General features: G+C 34.4%; 1 protein-coding gene across 3 annotated transcripts in view; it reads right to left on the reverse strand.

Annotated features, from left to right (window-relative positions):
* Positions 1-5,152, reverse strand: part of LOC103459137 (liprin-beta-1-like) — a 23,952-nt gene extending 18,800 nt beyond the window's left edge. Inside the window, exon 1 of one of the 3 annotated variants that reach the window (XM_081603898.1) lies at positions 4,981-5,152. The gene's annotated coding sequence lies outside the window, so the exon portion shown is untranslated. The remainder of the gene's footprint in view (positions 1-4,980) is intronic. The other 2 variants (XM_008400457.3, XM_008400458.3) reach the window with 2 other exon arrangements.
* Positions 5,153-6,000: the final 848 nt, after the last annotated feature.

Genomic DNA, 6,000 nt, shown 5'->3' on the forward strand with positions numbered 1-6,000 from the left:
ATTGCATTATTCATTAACATAAGAATGAATTCAACATTTTAAAGACTCTATGACAATGTGTGTGTTTCCAGTTGCATTGATGGTGAAATCATGCTGTGTTTTTCTTTCCTCATGGCTTTCTGCCAACCAGCTTGTTCCAGACAATGCTTACACTCCTCTATCAAAGATGTTTAAAACAGATGCAGTGACTAAATCCACACACACACCCCCTATAGACATAACCTAAAGCTTTGAGCCGGCATTTATAAGTTTAACCTACATCTAAATCAGAAAATGAGATCATAGAATCATGTCAATCATAGTCTGGTTCAGGCCGACTCTAAATGGAGGCAGGATTTACAAAATCGACTTTACATTTAGTCTCCATCCAAAACATTGGTTGGTTAAGACTCATGCTCTCCTTATTTGGTGTACATGTAGTTTACTTTGTTTTATAGGTAAAGATTGGGGTAATGAGTAATAACCTCTATCTTAGAGGTACACAATACAACATCAGTGTTTCCCACAGTGTATTATAAGCCTGGCGGGCCACCAGGCTTTATTTGTGCCCCCACTAGGCTTAGCATTGCTTATTTTTTAAGTCTCTTTAAAATGTTTGCATTTTTAAGACTTTATAGTTGGTGTTCAGGTGTTAATCTTCAAATCTTTCAATAACCCATAATCATCAAGTGATATTTAAAATTTCCTGTCGACTTTAAACGTTTTTTAACTCAAAACACGACAGGCTGCTCTATGATTGACCGCCCTAGCACCCAACCACCAGGCTTAGCAAGTTTTCTGGGGGAAACCTTAAACATCATTAGCGTTAAGATCAGGAAATGCTAATGATGTGCTAATAAAAAGGATTGTGATATAGTCAAGTTTTTCCATATCCTCAGAAATGTCTCCATTTTCTTTTAGATTTATACGCAAGTCCAAATCACCTCACTGCTGCTTAGCATTCAGTTTGAAACACAGCTTTTGAGTTTGGCTAAACCGTCAGACTTACTGTCTTAAATTGGCAGAAACAACTTGCATTTTTTGGGCCTAAATGTTTTGCTAGAAACGGTTCTTACAGGGTTCTTCCATACAATATTCCAAAGAAATCTGTAGACGTAGGGATTTTTACTTAATTTGACTGAACAAGTCTCGACAGGTGTGGGAAAAAAGAAAATCAGGAACAGAAATCAAGAGTTCATCCAACCAGTTGTTTTCGTTTAGAAGCAACTGATCAAAGATTTCTGGAAAAATTAACTAAATCTGGAGCGCGCAATAAAATCCAGATTGTACGTGGGAAAATTATTGTAATGTTTAGACTACATATATGGTGTGAATTTTGCTGATAAAGTACACATTTTGTCGTTACTCTTGTCCAGAGGCGGTCCTGGCCTGTTTGGCGTCCTGGGCGAACACCCCAAGACGCCAACAATTATTTAATCTCTGGAGAGTTTTTTAAAATACATATATAGAAGTAATGACGCAGATATGAAATTAACTTTTGGACGTTGGCCCCACTTTAAAGCCAAGCTTCCATCAAACACTCCTCTTTTGTTTACCCTCCCCCATGAGAGATGTTCTGGACTTTTAGTCTGAGCTGCTGTGAGGTCAGATTGTTTGACAGAAACGTCAGCCAGACTTTAAACTGCTGCTTTATTTCTCAGCAGTGGCGGTGGCCACACTGACGCGCCACACAAACAAGCCTTTGTCTTTCCCAGACTCACATGGTAGCACGGCAACACTGATCCCAAGTTATTGCAGATTTTCCACGTGGCCAACTACAGAGGCACAAATCACATTGGAAGAGTGGAAAAAATAAAAAAATAAAGAGCTGGAGGAAATGAGTAAGACTTCCCATCTAGCCAAGAAAAACTGCAGATCTTTCCTTTTGTTATCAAGAAGAAGCCAACAGATACGGTGGCTTATGGCTTAATCTCAAAGTTGTTGCTTTAAAGATAAAATAATGCTGAAATAAACCATTTATGCAAAAATATACCAGAACTAAAAGAGAGGTATCCCAAAGTTCAGGAAGACCTTGACAGTTTGTGACAGGAAGCGCTTCCTGGTATATTGTGGAGAAATGTCTTCCTTCTCAGAAACTTCCATTTTCCTGTAATCCTGAAGCTAACAGCTGAACAGACAACATACATTACATTCGTCACACCAGCTAGACACTGAAGCATCAGCTGAGCTCAATTTAGGGAGGAGTTTACACAACTCTTAAGGACAAAAAATATTCCTGTTGCCATGATGATTTGAAGCAAATGTTTTACATTAAGCTAATATCTTAATTTTAAAAGCATGTAAACATCCCTATAAATCTGAAAGTGACAGCTTGCTTCTTCCAAAAGACGCCACAGCAAAAATGCAAGGAATGCAGAAACGATAAAAGGTTCCAGAGACAGAAAGGCCCAGGCAATTTTGGGACGCGTGACTTCAACACAGATAAGGACAGGAAGCTACAAATCTATCAGTATTCTGATAACAAAAACCTAATTTTGTCTATTACAGTCAAATAAATGACTCTTTTGTTTAGTCATTATGCAATCATCAGCCTCCTAACTGAAAAGGTTGGAAAATAGTCTAACTTTTTGGAAGACTCGGATGAGTAAACTCAGAGTACAAATATGGCTGCAAAGATGGAGGGACACAAAATCCTTTGTTATGATTTCAGTTCTGGGGAAGCCAAGAGAGGAGAGGTACGCATGGTCCTGCTGATCCTCACCGGGAGGTTTTTATTTAGCTCACATTTGTAAAACAGAGGTTTGACCTCACAAACTCTACATTGTTTTAAGATAAGATACAGTCATTCTATGTAAATGTTATGTCAAGTCCAAGAGTACAAGAGCAACAAATGATTGATACATCTTTGATCAAATAATCAAATGCTAAAAACGCTCAGGAAAGGAACTTATTCAAAAACAAGTTGAGATTGTTAGAATATTTTACTTGTTCAATAAGATCCTTTTGTCAATTTTTAAGTTTTAATAACCAACACTTGTGCCAAAGTTAATGCTAAAGGTTAACAGTTTGAGTCAATGTTAAAAACATTACACCGCAGTTCAAAACTCACATGTACATTGTGTTGGTCCAAACTGGTGTCCAGTTAAATTTAAATATTAGAATGCATTTTAATTCAGGCATCACATAAGGCCTCACCTATATATTTTCAATTGGCTTTATTCTTCATGAAATTACAAGTTACCTGGCAGTAGACAGCAGAGATAATGTCTATACAAACATGTCCCTCTGCTGTATTTCATTGCGTTATTGCAAAGAAACATATATTATTGCAGCTTATGAATAATCAGGACTTCATATTCTATGTTTTGTTTTTTCTTTATTAAGTAGAAGCTGCCATTATGCAAAAATGGTACAAAAATCAATGGAAATGTAAAAGTTACTATTTGGGCAAAAACTGAAGTCAAAACATTTAAATGAAAATATTAACTTGCATGAATTTTTGAACACATTCAGTGGGCAGATGTGTTAATGTTCAGAGGGTGGAAAGTGAGTTTCTCAGGAGGTAAAACCGTAATAATGCTAGTTAGGAAAAGGAGTGATTTTTATCATTTAATATTTCAATAACTGGTTAGGTTGTGATTAAAACATATTTAACTGTCTACCTTCATATTTTAAATGCCTAGTGTGTGAAAAATTAAACAGCATCCAAGCAATTTTGTAGCTATAAAAATCCCAATGTCCCCCCAGGCATGAAGCTCCTTTAGTGACACTCTGCTGCATCCCAGGTGCACAAAAGGAGCATTACTGTCTAAATATTAAATATTAAGTTTTCTTTTAAATATATTCTTTGTCTTTCAGGCCTCAAGTTGACTTCAGTAGATTGTTTTATTTTAGACAACTTCATTGCTTCTTTAAATCTATGCATATAGATCCGCCAACATATCAACTGACTGATGTTTGTGTTTTCTATTTACCAACCTGGAATAAAAAGGAAAGTTTGGTCAGTAGATTAGTAAGCAATGAGTTAACCAGCAATCTTTAAGCTGCGTAATATATTTAATGGAAATTGTCATCACAATATAAATGTTAAAAATCACAATTACAACTAATTAGACGTAATTATTTCTTTGATTTTATTCATATTCTACTTTATGTAAACAGATTCCATTTAGGTTATTTCCTGGCCACTTTTTATATAAATCAGATCATTTATTGAACTGACACACTAAGCTGTAACAAAAACAAGCTGTAAGGGGTAAAAAGCATTTCTAGCAAAAAGCATAAAAATGAACTTTGAAGTTGACAACCCTGAATATCATAGACAATGTTTCAGTAATTATATATATATTAAAAAGTTTTTTAAAAATATGCTGCACTTCTAGTTGTTTTGTCATTAAATTGGTGTAAAGTTTCTTTGTTTACTACTGGAACCAGATATTGAGTAAATATTATCTGGAAAGGTTTAAATCTGCATCATCTGACCTTAATAAAAAGCCCATCTCCTCCTAATAAGTTGCTTAAGGTCTAAGAATAAAACACTCCATTCGTCTGTCCTTCCCCCTTCCCCCATTTCATAAAAAAATGCTTTTTAATAAATTACATTAAAGTTCATACTTTAATCTGCAACTATGAACACTAAATATTCCAAAACGTCTTAACGAAATTGATATAATTTAAACGCAATACTTCACAGTTATTTAAAGGGCATGTGAAAACAATCAGTGTAAAAGCAAAAAACATTCATAGCCTATAGATAGATTTAACATTTTCAGTAATTCACATACAATGATTAAAGTGACCAAACGTTCTACTAAGATATATTAAAAAGACCCCAAAACTTTTTATATATACTTTACATAAATTAAACAATTAATTTGCAGAGCTACGGGGTGACGGCTTATAGATTACACAAAGAAACTGCAGCTGGAGTCGTTAATTAAATTAAGCCAGCGCTCCAGCGACGCCAGAACAAACAACCCGTTAACCTTGAATTCTGCCAGAAAACTGAACAAAACTTCAATGAAACTTTGCTCAACTTACCGCTTTCGGTGTAGAAATAGTTTTCGGCTGTATTCTTTATCCTCGAGAAGACTAAAATCCCAAAAAGAGTCCTTATTGACCTTTCAGCAGAGGGGCATGCTTCGCCTTCACCTTCCCATTGAATTATCCCAACGTTTAGGTTCCAGAAAGGAAAAGACGAAGTCAAGCTAACATTCCAAAGTGTTACCGGAAGTTGTGCCTTCAAAATAAAAGTTTTTGACAGCATTTCCGCTAGCATCTTATGCTTCCTGTTTCTACTCTGAACAGTTTATTTTTTCATTTTAAAGTGTGAACAAATAGCTTTTAGTAGTATGAAGTATAATTTTTTCATTAACTTCAACTTCAAAATCCTGTAAAATGTAGTAAAATGTTCAGAAATAAAACAATTAATTTCTGAGACTTTGTGTTTCATTAAGGCAAAACAAATGTATTTTTAGCACCATTGAAGATAATTCAAGGTGTTTTTAAATAAACTAAATAAGTCAGATACATTTATCAAAACACAATGTAATACGTTTAACAAAAATAAATAAATAAATAAATAAATAAATAAGCCACTGCTTGATTAGATTCAATCATCAGTCAGGTTTTCCTTGGCTAAAGGATTTCTGATAGATTTAGAAATTTTGTATCTAACAAACAATGAAAAATTGACAAATTTTATGCATCACAACTTGACCTTAATCAGATTTTTTTTTTTTTATTATTCAAATAAGTGCATGAAAACCTGCTGATGATTAATCTTTAGGAACAGTATGGTTCTCCTGATTAAAGCTGATCAAATGATAACTGGACACTCTCAATCCAATACTTTTTTGTCATGTGATTCTTTGCCTTGTTTGTTGTCCAAAGTGCATTAAAGGATCATTGAATAATTTCTGCTGACATCTAGTGGTGAAAGTAAAAATAGCAACTCTCTCAAACCTGTCTTGTTATCCAGCAACTAATCAAATCAATGTCAATGAATTCTTAAATAATAATTATTATTAAATAATATTGCTGAACATCTTTGTGATACTT

The sequence above is a fragment of the Poecilia reticulata genome, chromosome 23 (assembly GCF_904066995.2).
Source record: "Poecilia reticulata chromosome 23, P_reticulata-male-v2, whole genome shotgun sequence".
NCBI lineage: Eukaryota > Metazoa > Chordata > Actinopteri > Cyprinodontiformes > Poeciliidae > Poecilia > Poecilia reticulata.